This window comes from Cololabis saira, chromosome 22, assembly GCF_033807715.1.
Source record: "Cololabis saira isolate AMF1-May2022 chromosome 22, fColSai1.1, whole genome shotgun sequence".
Taxonomy (NCBI): Eukaryota; Metazoa; Chordata; class Actinopteri; order Beloniformes; family Belonidae; genus Cololabis; species Cololabis saira.
In genome coordinates, this window is record NC_084608.1 from 34,258,041 (window position 1) to 34,278,203 (window position 20,163).

A 20,163-nucleotide genomic window follows, 5' to 3' on the forward strand; every position below is an offset into this window, starting at 1 on the left:
CCTGCAGGCCCCGCCTCCCCACCAACAACTCTGTGTTTCAGCCAATCAGGACGAGGCACTACCTCTGGGGGCGGAGCCAGAGTGGAAACACCTGCAGACTAGACCAACCGACTTTTAAATAAATAGTAATAAAATAATGACTTTAAATTAAATAATAAAATAACTTTAAAATAATAAAATAATTTTAAAATAAATAATTATAAATTAATAACATTAAAATAATAAAATAACAACTTTAAAATAAATAAAATAACTTTAAAATAAGTAATAACATAATTTTAAAATAAATAATTATAAATTAATAACTTTTAAATAATAAAATAATAACTTTAAAATAAATAATAAAATAACAACTTTAAGATAAATAAACTAACTTTAAAATAAATAATAAAATAATAACTTTAAAATAAAAAATAAAATAATTACTTTAAAATAATAAAATATATTTAAAATAAATAATAAAATACATGTAAAATAAATAATAAAATAAAAACTTTAAAATAAATAATAAAGTAACTTTAAAATAAATAATATAATTACTTTAAAATAAATAATATAATAAGAACTATTAAATAATAAAAGAACTTTAAAATAAAAATAATAAAAGAACTATAATAAATAAAATAAGATTTTTTAAATAAATAATAAAATAAGAACTTTCAAATAAATAATAAAAAATTACTTTAAACAAAGTAATAAAATAATTTAAAAATAATTATAAATTAATAACTTTAAAATAATAAAATAAGAACTTTAAAATAAATAAACTAACTTTAAAATAAATAATAAAATAACTTTAAAATAAAAAATAATAAAATTACTTTAAAATAAATAAAATACATTTTAAATGAATAATAAAATAAGAACTTTAAAATAAATAATAATAAAATAACGACTATGTAAAAAAGCAAAATAAAGAGATTCAGATATCCAGAACCGTCAGCATCAACCGCCCCCCCCGGTGCCCACCCACCCCCGCTGAAAATGAATTTGCATGGATTTCCCAGCATGCAGTGCGTGGGAATCCCGCCCCGCGTGGACGCAGGTTGAGACAATCCGCGGCGGGATGGAGGGATGGAGGTGGAGGAGCATAATGGCAGCTTTGTGCCAGAGAATACACACACACACACGCACACACACACACACACACACGCAGGGTAATTAGATGATGCATTTCAGCTGACGGCCGACAGAAGATGCTCTTTATTCTCGTCCTCCGTCTCGTCCTCCGAAGGAAAAGACGCAGAGAAAACTCCATCCTCCCAGAGAGAGTGTGTGTGTGTGTGTGTGTGTGTGTGTGTGTGTGTGTGTGTGTGTGTGTGTGTGTGCAGGGCGTGGTCCTGACCAGGTTTCATTCAACTGAAAAGACTTGGAAGCTCTTTGTGTGCGTTTGCCTGGAGGCGCAGACACACACACACACACACACACACACAGCTAGGTGTGTGTGTGTGTGTGTGTGTGTGTGTGTGTGTGTGTGTGTGTGTGTGTGTGCGTGTGTGTGTGTGTGAGACACGCCCACTGATGCAAATCCCTGATTCACACCTGAACAACCAGCAATCACTGCTCCTTCAAAATAAAGGCTTCAAAACACTTTCAAAATAAAAGACTAGAAGAAGTTTGTAACAGGACAAACCTGAATATTGGAAACCAGGACTCTCACAGACCAGAGACCACCAGAGACGCTCTTATTTTGGCGATCTGTACATCTCTTAGCTCTTATTTTGGTAAACTGTAGGTCATCCAACTCTTATTTTGGCGACCTGTACATCTCTTAGCTCTTATTTTGGTAAACTGTAGGTCATCCAACTCTTATTTTGGCGACCTGTACATCTCTTAGCTCTTATTTTGGCGACCTGTACATCTCTTAGCTCTTATTTTGGTAAACTGTAGGTCATCCAACTCTTATTTTGGCGACCTGTACATCTTTCTGCTCTTATTTTGACGATCTGTACGTCTCTCAGCTCTTATTTTGGTGACCTGTACGTGTTTCAGCTCTTATTTTGGTGACCTGTACGTGTTTCAGCTCTTATTTTGGTGACCTGTACGTGTTTCAGCTCTTATTTTGGTGACCTGTACGTGTTTCAGCTCTTATTTAGGTGACCTGTACGTGTTTACAGAGACCCTCACACACCACCAGAGACCACCAGAGAACCAGGGGGAGGAGTCAGGAAGAAACAGGGAGGACCAAGAGGGGATGAGGAGGAAACAAAGAGGAGAGGAGGAAAGAGGGGGAGGAAGGAGGGAGAACTAGGACAGAGAGAGAGATGAGACAAGGAGAGGAGGAAAACATGACGAAGAGGACAGAAAAGAAAGAAAAGTGACGAGAAAGAAGAAGAGAAGAGGAAAGTAAAGCAGGAAGGGAAGGAAACGAGGAAAGGAAGGATCCTGTTCTTGTTGACCCACACACACACACACACACACACACACACACACACACACACACACACACACACACACACACACACACACACACACACACACACACACACACACACACACACACAGGTGAGTGGTGGTTCAAACTCAACCTTTATTGATTTTAAGCTGCTGTTATTTGCCCCCCCCCCCCCCCAGAACTGTCCAGTCAGCAGAACGGAGGGGGGAGGAGGGCGAGCGAGCAGACAAACAGAGAGAGAGAGAGCATCAGTTAACCCCCTCCTCACCTCCTCACCCCCCCCAATCAACCAATAACTGATCACTGATCAATATCTGCCACACGGCCTCGCTGGGAGGGAACCGGACAGTTGGCGTGACCTTTATTCTGAAAGTTTTCTCTCAGAGGCTTTTATTGTGAACGTTTTCTCTCTGAGGCTTTTATTGTGAAAGTTTTCTCTCTGAGGCTTTTATTGTGAAAGTTTTCTCTCTGAGGCTTTTATTGTGAAAGTTTTCTCTCTGAGGCTTTTATTGTGAAAGTTTTCTCTCTGAGGCTTTTATTGTGAAAGTTTTCTCTCTGAGGCTTTTATTGTGAACGTTTTCTCTCTGAGGCTTTTATTGTGAAGGGTAGCAGCAGAATTCCTCTGTTTGTCCCGGAGGAGTTTATAGAGTTTAAAACTCAGCTCCAACTGTGGAGTTTAACTTTAACGAGGATGGAGTCCTGGCCCCGCCCCTAACTCCGCCCCTAACCGTTAACCCCGCCCCCTTAGCCCCGCCCCCAGTCCCTTAGCCACGCCCCAGCACTTAGCCCCGCCCCCAGCATGAGGCTGAGGGAAGATGGAGGGAAAGGATGTAGGACAGACCTGTTGAGTGGGATGCCAGCAGCTCCGAGTGTGTGTGTGTGTGTGTGTGTGTGTGTGTGTGTGTGTGTGTAGATGTGAGTGTGTATTAGTGTGTGAGTGTGAGTTAGTGGGTGTGGTGAGACTTTCTTGCTGATAAGCAGCTTGTGAAGCTAACTACCACTACAGGACGGTGTGTGTGTGAGTGTATGTGTGTGTCCGTGACACACACACACACACAAACACTCACACACACTCACACACTCACACACATACACACACACACTCACACACACACACACACACACACACACACGGCCACCTTCTACCCGCCGGCTGCAAATAATCCGTATTTACTTCCAGTCCAAAGTCCGAGCACCTCGACTGTGAAAGAATGTCACAACGGATGGAGGGGGGGGGGGGGGGGGGGGGGGTGAGAGGAGGATGGGAGGATGGGAGGGAGGAGGAGAAGGGGGGAGGAGGAGAAGGGGGGGAGGAGGAGAAGGGGGGGACGATGGGAGGAGGAGAAGGGGGGGACGATGCTCACGGCAGCAGCTTATCTCGGGTTCATGGTTCATGTGCTGAAGAGCAGCAGCTCTTAAAGCTGCGGCGCCGAGTTTTAACGTCTCCAGCATCCAGTCTGGGACGGGGGGGACTGGAGGACTGGACTCTGGTCTGGGGGGGACTGGGGGACTGGACTCTGGTCTGGGGGGGACTGGACTCTGGTCTGGGGGGGACTGGACTCTGGTCTGGGGGGGACTGGACTCTGGTCTGGGGGGGACTGGGGGACTGGACTCTGGTCTCTGTCTGAGCAACACACTCCCGCGAGACTCGGCTCTCATAGCTAATAATAATAATAATAATAATAATAATAATAATAATAATAATAATAATAATAATAATAATAATAATAATAATAATAGAACCCTCTCCTCTCTGGTGCTGATCCAGAGATTCAGTCGTCGGTCTCTGCAGAACTGCCAACGTCGTTTTCCCATCGGATAAACTGAAATTTAAAATTAAAACAAAACTTGCTTCTTTGCTTAATAATACTGTTATTGTTATTATTGAAGTCTTTTTGGGAGGGAAAAAAGGATATTAGACTGATCCGATGATTGCTATCAGGTTGATATCAGACATTAAAGTAGCAGATTAAAAAAAACAAGCGGCAAAATAAGGCGCAAATATTAAAGTTGTCCTGTATCTAGTGTTGTATGTTCCAAAACGATGTGGGGAGAGGGGCGGCCACGCCCACTTAGGAGACAGGAAGTGAGGTCAGAGGGGCGACACGCCCACTTAGGAGACAGGAAGTGAGGTCAGAGGGGCGGCCACGCCCACTTAGGAGACAGGAAGTGAGGTCAGAGGGGCGACACGCCCACTTAGGAGACAGGAAGTGAGGTCAGAGGGGCGGCCACGCCCACTTAGGAGACAGGAAGTGGATACCATTTCATACCATTGGCAGAAACAGTAATGCGCTATCTTCTGTATAGACGAATCCGGCGACCGGTTTGTGTGTGCCGCCATCTTGCGGCGGCGCCATCGCTGCGGTGGCAGGTGTCAATCTGCCACCGCAGCGCTGTTATTGTAACCTGACGCTCTACAGCATCATTATAGCTGGATTGATGATGTTAGACAGTGGCCTTCCATAAATAATGAAGGTATCTTAAATTAATGCTGATGTTAATTTATAAATAATGATTTGTTTGAGCGATAAGCAGGAAAGAATAGAGGAATAGGGAGATAAGGGAGTGTATGATTTAACACTGTAATATAGCTCTCTCCACCTCCTCTCCTTACGAGGCACGTCTGCACAATTAAAAATTACCTGTTTATGTTTTGTTTTATTTTAGGTATCCAAGAATATTTTATTGATCGCCTGGCGTCCGATGACGAAAAAAAACGCAATTACAGGTCTCTAATTGAAGGGCAGAACTATCTCAGCTCCGGATGATACATAATACATACATACATAACCGCAATCTGCAGATAAAACTAGTTTGTTGAGGAAAAAATATCAACTCTATTTGTAGCTGCAGAAGAAAAAAATAATCTCACGAGGAAAAGAAAAATATTGCTCACGCCATCGGAGCCTCTTCAGCATAAAAAAAAGAAAAGAGAAGTAAGAGTAATAAAAAAGATGTAGGCTGCTGTATGTTGTTATATTATACTAATTTATTGAAACACATGGCGAGTCAAACATTTACCAAAGCAGCTGCCAAACACTAAACAAGGTAGTAAGACGTGGGTTGTGCAGAACTAAATCCTCGTCGGAGCTCCATTCTTTAGTAGTGATTTCATATGGATCAAACCGTTAATAATCATTATTTTCTCCATATACCGCTCCCTGGCTTCCTTGTTTAAGGTATCCAGGTAAATTCCAGTTCCTTTCCAGCAGTTTAACATCTTTTTTTGCGTTCCGTCTGTTCACTTGGTGAAACAGAAAAGTAGTTTTGAAAGTCCGTCCCGTCTTCATTCACTATCAAAACAAATGCACGTGACGGGACAGGAGTGTTCCGATGATACAAATACATTAAGAGAGCCTGGCAGGGAGCGGAGTAATAGATCCATGGGAGCGGAGAATGGATCTATATACGTATGTCTATGGGCTGGAGCGGAGGAGCGGAGCCGCCACCGCAGTAATGGCGGCCGCTCGACTTCCGGGTTTCGCCGGATTCGTCTATAGAGGATCTTTGGGGAAGCTAACCAGCAGCAGGATGGACAGGGTTCCTACACATTTTTAAAGGTCAAATTCAAGCACTTTCAAGGGTCTTTTTCAAAATCTTCAAGCACTTTATAGCTGGGGTAAAATATTTACACTCATAATTATTTTTTCCACTTTTTAGTCACAATGATGTACATTGTATCGTGCTGTAAACATCTAGTTATGTTTCATCTTACTGATTTTATTTCTCCTTGTAATAACTAAACTATACAGTCTGGTCACAATTTTGTGGAAGACAAGAGTTAAAATTTCAAGCACTTTAACTAAAATTCAAGCACTTTTCAGGCCTTGAAAACAACATTGAAATTCAAGCACTTTCAAGGATTTCAAGCCCCCGTAGGAACCCTGGGTTCTGGTTCTGGTTCCTCCATCTCCATCCAGAGAGCAAGAAGAGACAAGGAGGAGGAGGATGAAGAGGAAGAGACGAGGAGGAGGGGTAACAGGAAGTGGGGGAACAATGGCTCCTCTCCCATCAGGTTACGTAACCGCGGAGACGGTGGGGGGAGATGCTGAGCAGAACCGTCGGTGGGAGACCAGGCCACGCCCCCTCAGGCTGTAGCCCCGCCCCCTCAGGCCCAGGGGCGGAGCTAACGGCAGAGGGGCGGAGCCTGCTCTGGTGCAGGTCAAAGGTCAAAGCGGTGGCTGAGTCTGTTTACATGCTCAGGTGTGACCCGCTGCAGTGCCTTCTGGGTAATCTCCCTCTCCTGGACCTGAACCGGTGAGTCTGGACCCGGTTCTGGTTCAGGTTCTGGTTCTGGTTCTGACCCGGGTCCAGGACTCGGGTCCCAGGACTCGGGTCTCAGGGCTCGTGTGTGTTGCCTCTCGACTAAATTTAAACCAGAGACACCAAACCCCCAGAATCCTCCCTGGGAGGACCAGAGTGTGTGTGTGTGTGTGTGTGTGTGTGTGTGTGTGTGTGTGTGTGTGTGTGTGTGTGTGTGTGTGTGTGTGTGTGTGTGTCCTAGTTTAGCCTCGTCTCGGGTGACACTCGTCCTCTGGTGTCTCCGGACGGCTGACGGCTGACGGGTCACAACCATCAGCTCTCACTTCAGGTTCCATTCACCTGTTGATCAGAACTGCTGCTTCTGATCAACAGGTGATCAATATAATAGTAATTTTTTTATTTTCTTTTTGTATTTTATTTTCATTCATGTTCTACATGCAATTTTTATGATATATTATTTATTTTTATGATTTTGAATCCTCATAACTATTTTGTTAAATGTTATTAGGTGGGGGCTCATAAGCCTACTGGCTCGCTCGCTCCTCCCTGCACAGTTTCTTTTAACTGCACTTATTTGTGTAATGTTATTTTTTTTATGTTATGTGCAAAATAAACTAAACTAAACTAAATATCTGATCAACATCTGATCAACAGGTGATCAATAACTGATCAACTTCTGATCAACAGGTGATCAATAAACTACAATTTCAATCTAAAACTGACATCATACCAATTCTCTCAGGTGGTATTTTATTTTGAAACAAACATTCAGATGAAACTTAATCTGGAAAGAACCAGATGAAACAAACCGGATCCCGGGCCCTAACTGGACTGGACCGGCTGGTCCAGCAGGTCCGGGGCCGGAGGCTCCTGCTGCTCCTGCTGCTGCTGCTGCTGCTGCTGCTGCTGCTGCTGCTGCAGCTGCTGCTGCAGCTGCTGCTACAGCTGCTGCTGCTGCTGCTGCTGCTACAGCTGCTGCAGCTGCTGCTGCTGCTGCTGCTGCTACAGCTGCTGCAGCTGCTGCTACAGCTGCTGCAGCTGCTGCTACAGCTGCGCTGCTGCTGCTGCAGCTGCGCTGCTGCTGCTGCTGCAGCTGCTGCTACAGCTGCTGCAGCTGCTGCTACAGCTGCGCTGCTGCTGCTGCTGCAGCTGCTGCTACAGCTGCTGCAGCTGCTGCTACAGCTGCGCTGCTGCTGCTGCTGCTGCTGCTGCTGCTGCTGCTGCTGCTGCTGCTGCTGCTGCTGCTGCTGCTGCTGCTACAGCTGCTGCTGCTGCTACAGCTGCTGCTGCTGCTGCTGCTGCTACAGCTGCTGCTGCTGCTGCTGCTGCTGCTGCTGCTCGGCCACCGTTCTTTCAGAATAAAAGCCCGGGGCTACGGCGGGTAGACCGGTTCTTCAGGTCTGCCGGGGGTTCTGAGTCCTACCCATCCCCCACCTTCATCCCCCCTTCACCCTCCTCCTCTTCACCTCCAGCCGTCTGATTCCCGACCAACCCCAGTCCCTGAACGCATCACCAACAACATAACAAACTACAGATGATCCATCCACCATTATCTTCTTGACTCTGATACATTTTAGTTTAGAATGTGAGTTTATCACGTAGAAGAGCAGCAGATGAAGCCAGCAGCCCGACATCAGCTGCTTCTGCCTGGAAACACCAGTCTCTCACCGTCTTGTTGAGTAAAAGAAAAAACTTCAGAAACAACTTTATCCTCCGAGACATGAACCCGGCGGGCTTTAGGACCCGCCGGCCCTCTTCCAGAACCTTCTACCTGGTTCTTACCGGGTACCAGAACCCGGACGTGAAGACGATCAACCAATCAATCAATAAAACAATCAATCAAACAGGAGGAAGTTCCTGAATCAGCCCTGACTCCGCCCCCTCCGGCTGGGGGGCGGGGCCTAATCTCATCTGAAAGGGGGCGGGGCTAAAACTACAGGTCCAGCCCCCTCTCCTCCTCCGGTTGCCACGGCGACGGCTGCTCTGATTGGCTCAGACGCCGTCGGGAAACTTCAGCATCAGACGGTCGGAGCGGCTGATCGGGTCACATGACCCGAGCGAAGGAATCCCAGTGTGTGTGTGTGTGTGAGTGTGTGTGTGTGTGTGTGTGTGTGTGTGTGAGTGTGTGGGTGTGAGAGAGTGTGTGTCTCGGGGGAGGGTGAAAGCTTTTAATTAGCTGCTTCACTTCTGTCTCTGTGGACACAGACGTCCCTCTGAAACTCCCATTAGCCACACACACACACACACACACACACACACACACACTAATCACTCATTAGCTGCACTAATGACTCCGAGCTACAAGTGAGACGTAAATAAATAAACTCTGCTACTTTTATGTTATTTTTTGTATAAACTTAACGTAAATTACTATACTTTTATATTTAAAAGTTTAAAGATTGATTTAAAACAGAGAAATTAAATTTGCAAATATTTATTTAAATTTCCATTATTTTTTCAGAAAATAAAAAAACACTGAATTTGCCGCATTTACAGTGTTTTGAAATTTATTTGCAAATTATATAGTAAACTTGGTAGTTTTATTTGTTATTTTTTGTATAAACTTAATGTAATTTTTTTATATTTAAAAGTTTAAACATTGATTTAAACCCGAGAAATTAAATTTGCAAATATTTATTTTAAATTTAGATTATTTATTTCAGAACATAAAAACGCTGAATTTGCTGCATTTAGAGTTTTCAGAAATGTATATGCAAAATAAATCAGACAAAATATTATACAATTAAAATATTAAAAACATCTTAAAGCCAGTTTTACAGCTCAGAGGTCCAGACCCCCCAGACCTGGTCCAGACCCCCCAGACCTGGTCCAGACCTGGTCCAGACCCCCCAGACCTGGTCCAGACCCCCCAGACCTGGTCCAGACCTGGTCCAGACCCCCCAGACCTGGTCCAGACCTGGTCCAGACCCCCCAGACCTGGTCCAGACCCCCCAGACCTGGTCCAGACCCCCCAGACCTGGTCCAGACCTGGACTGATGACCCACTAGCCCTTCACAATAAGAGCTCTACCTGCTCCTTCACAATAAGAGCCCTAACTGCTGCGAGCTGAACCGGTCACGGACGGTTGCCCCCCCCAGCTGCATCATGTCTCCACACGATCCTCCCGTTAAACAACAGCGCTGTGTCTGAGCATGTGCGACACCAGCGATGACATCATCAGCGCTGTGTCTGAGCATGTGCGACACCAGCGATGACATCATCAGCGCTGTGTCTGAGCATGTGCGACACCAGCGATGACATCATCAGCGCTGTGTCTGAGCATGTGCGACACCAGCGATGACATCATCAGCGCTGTGTCTGAGCATGTGCGACACCAGCGATGACATCATCAGCGCTGTGTCTGAGCATGTGCGACACCAGCGATGACATCATCAGCGCTGTGTCTGAGCATGTGCGACACCAGCGATGACATCATCAGCGCTGTGTCTGAGCATGTGCGACACCGGCGATGACATCATCAGCCGCAGAACAACAGACGGAGGAGCTGGCCGTGTCACTTCCTGTCAGACCCGCCCGGCTCAGACAGGTGAGGCCACACCTGAAGGATTCTGGGAGTTCTGGCTGAGTCACTGCTGGAACTCTGACTCAGCGGGGGGGTTAGGCTCCGCCCACCTGAGAGGAGACGCCAGGAGACACAAACCTGGAGGTTCAGCAGCATCACAACACAACACCTCCGTCACCTCCGTCACAACCAAACACCTCCATCAGACCTCCATCACAACACAACACCTCCGTCACCTCCGTCACCTCCAGCATCTCCCTCAACTACATCCCATCTCCATCACCTCTTGCTTATATCTCAATCACATCTCCATCACCTCCATCACACCTCCATCACCTCCATAAGACCTCCATCACATCTCCATCACATCTCCATCATATCTCCATCACATCTCCATCACATCTCCATCACATCTCCATCAGACCTCCATCACATCTCCATCACATCTCCATCATATCTCCATCACACCTCCATCAGACCTCCATCACACCTCCATCAGACCTCCATCACACCTCCATCAGACCTCCATCAGACCTCCATCAGACCTCCATCACACCTCCATCAGACCTCCATCACACCTCCATCAGACCTCCATCACACCTCCATCAGACCTCCATCAGACCTCCATCAGACCTCCATCACATCTCCATCACCTCCATCACATCTCCATCAGACCTCCATCACATCTCCATCAGACCTCCATCAGACCTCCATCAGACCTCCATCATATCTCCATCACATCTCCATCACCTCCATCACCTCCATCACATCTCCATCAGACCTCCATCACATCTCCATCAGACCTCCATCAGATCTCCATCAGACCTCCATCATATCTCCATCACATCTCCATCATATCTCCATCACACCTCCATCATATCTCCATCACACCTCCATCATATCTCCATCACATCTCCATCACACCTCCATCATATCTCCATCAGACCTCCATCATATCTCCATCACACCTCCATCACACCTCCATCACATCTCCATCAGACCTCCATCAGACCTCCATAATCTCCATCAGACCTCCATCACATCTCCATCACATCTCCATCAGACCTCCATCACACCTCCATCACATCTCCATCAGACCTCCATCAGACCTCCATCAGACCTCCATCATATCTCCATCACACCTCCATCACACCTCCATCACATCTCCATCACATCTCCATCAGACCTCCATCAGACCTCCATCAGACCTCCATCATATCTCCATCACCTCCATCAGACCTCCATAATCTCCATCACCTCCATCACATCTCCATCATATCTCCATCACATCTCCATCAGACCTCCATCAGACCTCCATCAGACCTCCATCATATCTCCATCAGACCTCCATCACACCTCCATCACACCTCCATCAGACCTCCATCACATCTCCATCACATCTCCATCAGACCTCCATCACACCTCCATCACATCTCCATCACATCTCCATCACACCTCCATCACACCTCCATCACCTCCATCACACCTCCATCACACCTCCATCACCTCCATCACACCTCCATCACACCTCCATCAGACCTCCATCACACCTCCATCACATCTCCATCACATCTCCATCAGACCTCCATCATATCTCCATCACACCTCCATCACACCTCCATCACATCTCCATCAGACCTCCATCAGACCTCCATCATATCTCCATCACACCTCCATCACACCTCCATCACATCTCCATCAGACCTCCATCAGACCTCCATCATATCTCCATCACACCTCCATCACACCTCCATCACATCTCCATCAGACCTCCATCAGACCTCCATCATATCTCCATCACATCTCCATCACCTCCATCAGACCTCCATAATCTCCATCACCTCCATCACATCTCCATCATATCTCCATCACATCTCCATCACACCTCCATCAGACCTCCATCACATCTCCATCAGACCTCCATCATATCTCCATCAGACCTCCATCAGACCTCCATCACATCTCCATCAGACCTCCATCAGACCTCCATCAGACCTCCATCACATCTCCATCAGACCTCCATCAGACCTCCATCACATCTCCATCAGACCTCCATCAGACCTCCATCACATCTCCATCAGACCTCCATCAGACCTCCATCACATCTCCATCACCTCCATCACATCTCCATCAGACCTCCATCACATCTCCATCAGACCTCCATCAGACCTCCATCAGACCTCCATCACATCTCCATCAGACCTCCATCACCTCCATCAGACCTCCATCAGACCTCCATCACATCTCCATCACATCTCCATCACATCTCCATCACACCTCCATCACCTCCATCACATCTCCATCACCTCCATCAGACCTCCATCAGACCTCCATCACACCTCCATCACACCTCCATCACACCTCCATCACATCTCCATCAGACCTCCATCATATCTCCATCACACCTCCATCACATCAGCTCCATCACCTCCATCACATCAGCTCCATCACCTCCATCACATCTCCATCACCTCCATCAGACCTCCATCAGACCTCCATCACACCTCCATCAGACCTCCATCACACCTCCATCAGACCTCCATCACATCTCCATCACCTCCATCATATCTCCATCATATCTCCATCACATCTCCATCATATCTCCATCAGACCTCCATCAGACCTCCATCACATCTCCATCATATCTCCATCACATCTCCATCAGACCTCCATCACATCTCCATCAGACCTCCATCACATCTCCATCACATCTCCATCACATCTCCATCACATCTCCATCAGACCTCCATCACCTCCATCATATCTCCATCAGACCTCCATCAGACCTCCATCACATCTCCATCACATCTCCATCACATCTCCATCACATCTCCATCAGACCTCCATCACCTCCATCAGACCTCCATCAGACCTCCATCACATCTCCATCACATCTCCATCACATCTCCATCAGACCTCCATCACATCTCCATCACATCTCCATCACATCTCCATCACATCTCCATCATATCTCCATCAGACCTCCATCAGACCTCCATCACACCTCCATCACATCTCCATCACATCTCCATCACACCTCCATCATATCTCCATCAGACCTCCATCACATCTCCATCACATCTCCATCACATCTCCATCAGACCTCCATCACATCTCCATCACATCTCCATCACATCTCCATCACATCTCCATCATATCTCCATCAGACCTCCATCAGACCTCCATCACACCTCCATCACACCTCCATCACATCTCCATCACCTCTTCAGAACAGCTTCTAATGTGTGATTTGTTTCTTATCCTTTATCTTTTATCTCTAATCTTTTTCATCCTGTAGTTTTTAATTTAAATTCTCTTGATCTCGATGTTTTATCTTTGTGTCTGTGAAGCGTCTTTGAGATCTTTTAAAAGCACTATATAAATAAAATTGATTATTATCATTATTATTATTATATCTCCATCACATCTCCATTACACCTCCATCAGCTCCACCGAGGCAGCATCGTCCTGCCAGCAGAGGAGGAGGAGGAGACGGAGGAGGAGGAGGAGACGGAGGAGGAAGAAGAGGAGGAGGAGGAGACGGAGGAGGAGGAGGAGACGGAGGAGGAAGAAGAGGAGGAGGAGGGATGAGTCCGACCTCGAGGCCTCAGTGTTGAATTTCGTAGTGAAATGCTAACTGCCCCCCCCCCTCCCTGCTGGAGGACCGAGCAGGGCCGGGTGGGGGGGGGGGGGGTATCTGGGTCTGCCCTCCACAAACACGACGGCAGTACCAAGTACCCCCCCCCCCCCGGGGGATTCTGGAGCGGTTTCTCAGCCGGACCAGACCAGACCGGACCAGACCAGACGGTGAAACAGATAAAAGTTTCCCCCTCACCCCCTCAGAGCAGAAACAGAGAAAGTTAAGACTCCTCACGTACTCATCCTCCATCCACCCATCCTCCCATCCTTCCATCCTTCCACCAGCCGGGGCCCCACAACCGGTTCCAGAACCGGTTCCACTAAGAAGCCGCAGCAGTCGACCTGTCAGTCACCTCCCTGGGGTTTAAAGGCACCCTATGTAGCGCCGGCTCCATATGGGGAGCACATAGTTCTGCTGTGCTGACGACGTCTGTCCCGTAACGGGATTAACGCTCTTCCCCACGCGCCTCGTCGCTGCGTCACAAAAGACTTAACTGAAACCAGAACCACCCCAATCAGCACTTTCATTCAAAATAAAATAATCCCGTTTTCCTGAATTCACAGCATCATTTTCTTTGTTTTAAATATCCAAAACAACAACAACATCAAGCTGCTTTTTTATGTAATTTATCTTCATGGTTTTCTGAATTAATGTGATAGTTTGGGATGAGGGGAAGATGCACTAATGAGGACCGTTAATCAAAGAAAAGATGGACTTTTATTGTGGTAAGAAAGAATCACTCAGTAGAAGAATGAATGAGAGGGGGAGATGAATAAAGTAGATTAAATGAGTTTAAAACCCACCAAAAAAAACTGGATTAAACTAAACAAGCTGTTTATTCAAGATAAAAACTAAACTGAAAAATTGCGTCATGAACTCAGTACAGGGTTCCTACACATTTTTAAAGGTCAAATTCAAGCACTTTTCAAGCACTTTCAAGGGTCATTTTCAAAATCTTTATCACCTTTAGCACCTTTATCACTGGGGTAAAATATCTACAGGAATATATACACTCAAGTTATTTTTTCAGCTTTTTAATCACAATGATGTACATTGTATCGTGCTGTAAACATCTAGTTATGTTTCATCTTACTGATTTTATTTCTCCTTGTAATAACTAAACTATACAGTCTGATCCCAGTTTTGTGAAAGACAAAGTTATAATTTCAAGCACTTAAACTAAAATCCAAGCACTTTTCAGGCCTTGAAAACACAACATTGAAATTCAAGCACTTTCAAGGATTTCAAGCCCCCGAAGGAAACCTGAACTCAGTAGAAGAATGAATGGAAGTAAATGTTTGCAGGAGAGATGAATAAAGTCAGATTAAATGAATTTAAAACCCACAAAAAAACTGGATTAAACTAAACAAGCTGTTTATTCAAGATAAAAACTAAACTGAAACTTTTTTTTGTGAAAGATAAGGCTCGCTGGATTAAAAATGAGGACTTTTCAAAGAGAAAAGTGTCATAAATCAGGGTTCCTACACATTTTTCAAGGTCAAATTCAAGCACTTTCAAGGGTCTTTTTCAAAATCTTCAAGCACCTTTATCGCTGGGGTAAAATATCTACAGGAATATATACACTCAAGTTATTTCTTCCGCTTTTAATCACAATTATGTACATTGCATCGTGCTGTAAACATCTAGTTATGCTTTACAGGGTTCCTACGGGTGCTTGAAATCCTTGAAAGTGCTTGAATTTTAGTTTAAGTGCTTGAAAGTGCTTGAAATTATAACTCTGTGTCTTCCACAAAACTGGGATCAGGCTGTATAGTTTAGTTATTACAAGGAGAAATAAAAGCAAACTTTTTCTTTTTGACAGATAAGGCTCTCAGTCCTAAAAATGCTGACTTTTCAAAGAGAAAAGTGTCATAAATCAGGGTTCCTACACCTTTTTCGAGGTCAGATTCAAGCACTTTCAAGGGTCATTTTCAAAATCTTTAAGCACTTTATCGCTGGGGTAAAATATCTACAGGAATATATACACTGAAGTTATTTTTCCCCCTTTTAATCACAATTATGTACATTGCATCGTGCTGTAAACATCTACTTATGCTTTACATGGTTCCTACGGGTGCTTGAAATCCTTGAAAGTGCTTGAATTTTAGTTTAAGTGCTTGAAAGTGCTTGAAATTATAACTCTGTCTTCCACAAAACTGGGATCAGACTGTATAGTTCAGTTATTACAAGGAGAAATAAAAGCAAACTTTGTTTTTTGACAGATAAGGCTCTCAGTCCTAAAAATGCTGACTTTTCAAAAGAGAAAAAGTGTCATAAAAATTGAGGAAATTCCTGAGAGAAGATAGTTCCTGCCGCCGCAGCGGAGGGTTAACGGCGGCCGAGCCGCGGAACTCCGCCAGCAGTTTGTTGCTGTTTATCGTTAATGGTTGAAAAGTTGGAGTTAAAGTCCCCGAGCGGGGAGGGCGGGGGGGGGGGGGGGTAAAAGTCCCTAGCAACCAGGGAGGGGGGGGGGGCAGAAGTCCCTAGCAACCATTATCTAACCGCCCCGGCCGAGGCGGAGGGAGGGAGAGAGAAGAGCCGCGGTCCATCTCCCTCCGCCGGACCTGAACCGGGACCCGAGCTGTCAATCATTCACCCAGACTCGTTATTCAACAACCAGCATCCTGCAGAAAAAGAAGACGCAGAAGAAGAAGAAGGGGTATAAAAGCGTCGACGGGGCCGAGCGGCGGGAAAAGTTCCGACCGTCGACGACGGTCGGAACTTTCCCCGCCGCTCGGCCCCGTCGACGGTTCAGGTCCAAACGCGCCCCATGAGCAAGGCATTAGTGAAGTTAGAGCGGAGGGATGTCGAAAGACGGAAAGGAGAGACTTAGAGGAGGAGGAGGGGGATGTGGATGCAACAGGCGTCACGTCGATGGAGGGGGGAGGGGGGGGGCTGGAAACAGCGTTAAAGTGGCTGGAAACAGCCCAGCCACCGCCGCCTACCCCGGCCCGAGGGGGGGCGGGGGTGGCCGGCCAGCTCCGAGCCGCAGCAGCGGCTCCGTTTGTGGATAAATATGTCTGGACAAGGTCACGGCGGCGCGCAGAGCTGGCGGAGGTGAGCGCGCTCCCCCGCCGGAAGCGCGCCTTTCACAATAAGAGCCGCCGCAGAAACTCATCGTTCACTTACAAACCAGAGCAAACTTTCTCTGTCAGTATGAGCCCAAAAACAAGAAATAAAACCACATCTACTCGTCCCAACTGGTGCAACAGCAACAAATGCCTCCCCGAGGATTCAAAGTTACTGGAATATACATACAAGAAGTATGAACTTTTGTTGTAAACATGATGGAAGCCGAGCGTTTACATGTAGACAGCACAGAGCAAAAGTTTGGACACACTTCCCCATTTATTAGAATGAGAAGGTGTCCAAACTTTTGCTCTGTACTGTATATCCCAAACTAAAAATCACATTTAAATCATATTTTTCCCATTTAAATCTGGTGCAACAGCAACAAAATGCCTCCCCGAAGGATTCAAAGTTACTGGAATATACATACAAGTATGAACTTTTGTTGTAAACATGATGGAACCTAACCGTTTACATACAACCCAAAAACTGTTTACATATGGTATACAACCCAAACTAAATCACATTTAAATCCTATTTTTCCAGTTACATCTGGTGTGTTTAAGCAACAAATGCCCCCTGATGGATCAATAGTTACTGGAATATAGTCGTTCTGAACATACAACACGCATGAACTTTTGTTGTAACCAAGGTAACCGTTTACTTACAACCCAAACTGGAATTACTTCACATTTAAATCATATTTTTCCCATTTTATCAGGTGCGTTAAAGCAACATAATGTCCCCCGAAGGATCAATAGTTAGTTGAATATACATACAACATGCATGAACTGTAAACATGATGGAACCTGGCCGTATACATATTGTATGTAGCCCAAACTGGAATTACTTTCTATCGCATTTAAATCACATTTGGACACAAATGTCCCCCTGGGACTGAAATCGTCATCTGAGCTGCTTTTCTTTTAAATTCATGTCTGATTATTATAAAAGTTGTGATTATACTGAAAGAAACCTCAGAAATCTGCTGTTTTCTGTGATGGAATGATCTTTAAAAGGGACACCACTCGCCTCCCAGCACAGTTTTCTGGGATGTGACACACAAGCAGCCCATAATACCAGCAGAGCCAGAGCCAGCAGAACCAGAACCAGAACCAGAACCAGAACCAGCAGAAAACTAACCCAAACCAAATCACATTTAAATCCTATTTTTCCTGTTACATCTAGTGCAAGAGCAACAAATGTCCCCCGAAGGATCAATAGTTACTGGAATATACATACATCACGCATTAACTTTTGTTGTAACCGAGGGAACCGTTTACATGTTGTATTTAGCCCAAACTGGAATTACTTTCTATCACATTTAAATCATATTTTTCCCATTACATCTGGCCACAAATGTCCCCCTGGGACGGAAACCATCGTCCGAGCTTTTAAATTCATGTCTGATTATTATAAAAGTTGTGATTATACTGATAAAAACTTCAGAGATCTTTCTTTCTTTTTGGTCCTTACAATTTCCACAATACAAATAACCCAAAGTACAAGTGTAAATAGTCAGTGTAATAAATAAATATATATACATACATACACACACACACACACACACACACACACACACACACACACACACACAACCAAGGACCAAAAGGTGCCGACTGAAGCCTAAGCTTATGACGCCAACCCTTTTCACAAGAAAAAAATGTTAGCTTTTATAAATTAGTGCGTTTAGGATTTAGTGAATGAAACAAAATACATGAATAAATCCATATGAAAAGTTGCCAGAGTATAAACAAAATAACTGTACACAAACATACAGCATATTCCACACACATATATATATATAAAAATAAGCACATACAAGTAGAAATGTGATGTTTTCTGTGATGGAATGATCTTTAAAAGGGACACCACTCACTTCCTGACACACAAGCAGCCCATAACACCAGCAGAACCAGAACCAGCAGAAAACTAACCCAAACTAAATCACATTTAAATCCTGTTTTTCCCATTTTATCTGGTGCGTTAAAGCAACAAAATGTCCCCTGAATGATCAATAGTTAGTGGAATATACCGTCACCCGAGCTGCTTTTCTTTTAAATTCATGTCTGATTATTATAAAAGTTGTGATTATACTGAAAGAAAGCTCAGAAATCTGCTGTTTTCTGTGATGGAATGGTCTTTAAAAGGGACACCACTCGCTTCCCAGCACAGTTTTCTGGGATGTGACACACAAGCAGCCCATAATACCAGCAGAGCCAGAGCCATCATCACCAGCAGAAAACTAACCCAAACTAAATCACATTTAAATCCTGTTTTTCCCATTTCACCTGGTGCGTTAAAGCAACAAAATGTCCCCCGAAGGATCAATAGTTACTGGAATATAGTCGTACTGAACATACAACACGCATCAACTGTTGTTGTAACCAAGGTAACCGTTTACTTACAACCCAAACTGGACTTACTTCACATTTAAATCATATTTTTCCCATTTTATCAGGTGCGTTAAAGCAACAAAATGTCCCCCGAATGATCAATAGTTAGTGGAATTTACATACAACATGAACTGTAAACATGACGGAACCTGGCCGTTTACATATTGTATGTAGCCTAAACTGGAATTACTTTTCTATCACATTTAAATCACATTTTTCCGTTTACATCTGGCCACAAATGTCCCCCTGGGACTGAAACCGTCATCCGAGCTGCTTTTCTTTTAAATTCATGTCTGATTATTATAAAAGTTGTGATTATACTGAAAGAAAGCTCAGAAATCTGCTGTTTTCTGTGATGGAATGGTCTTTAAAGGGACACCACTCGCCTCCCTGACACACCACCAGCCCACAACACCAGCAGAGCCAGAGCCGCCATCCCCAGCACAGGCTCTTATTGTGAAGGGCGGGCGGAAGGCGCGCCCCCGCGGCGCGCCGCCGCTTCACATGGCCACTAGCAGCGAGGCTCCGACCAAAGTGCACCCGAGATACGGATGCTGTCCTCCGGCCGCGAGGCGGACTCTGACCCCCCCACCCCCCGGGGGGGGGGTAGGTGTTGTTGTGCGGGACAGATACCCGCACACCGACCCCCCCCCTCCCCGCAGAAACCCCCTCTAACCCCCCCCCCCCCCCCACGCTAAAGTCCTGCCGCGCCGAGAAAAGTGTGGAAAGTCAACAAGTTGCGTCCGATAATGGAAGCAGGGCTCGGAACGAGGAAGAGGCGCGGGGTGAATTCCAGCGCTTTGGATGCGCAGGCGAGAGCAGCGAGCCCGCAGCAAACCCTCATCCGGACCCGGACCCCCCCAGACCCGGACCCAGA

General features: G+C 45.4%; 1 protein-coding gene across 1 annotated transcript in view; it reads right to left on the bottom strand.

The window, feature by feature from the left end:
• The window catches only part of rreb1a (ras responsive element binding protein 1a), a gene marked incomplete at its 5' end in the record, with an annotated part of 97,287 nt that overhangs the window by 76,548 nt on the left and 576 nt on the right, over positions 1–20,163 (bottom strand). The window lies entirely within an intron of this gene.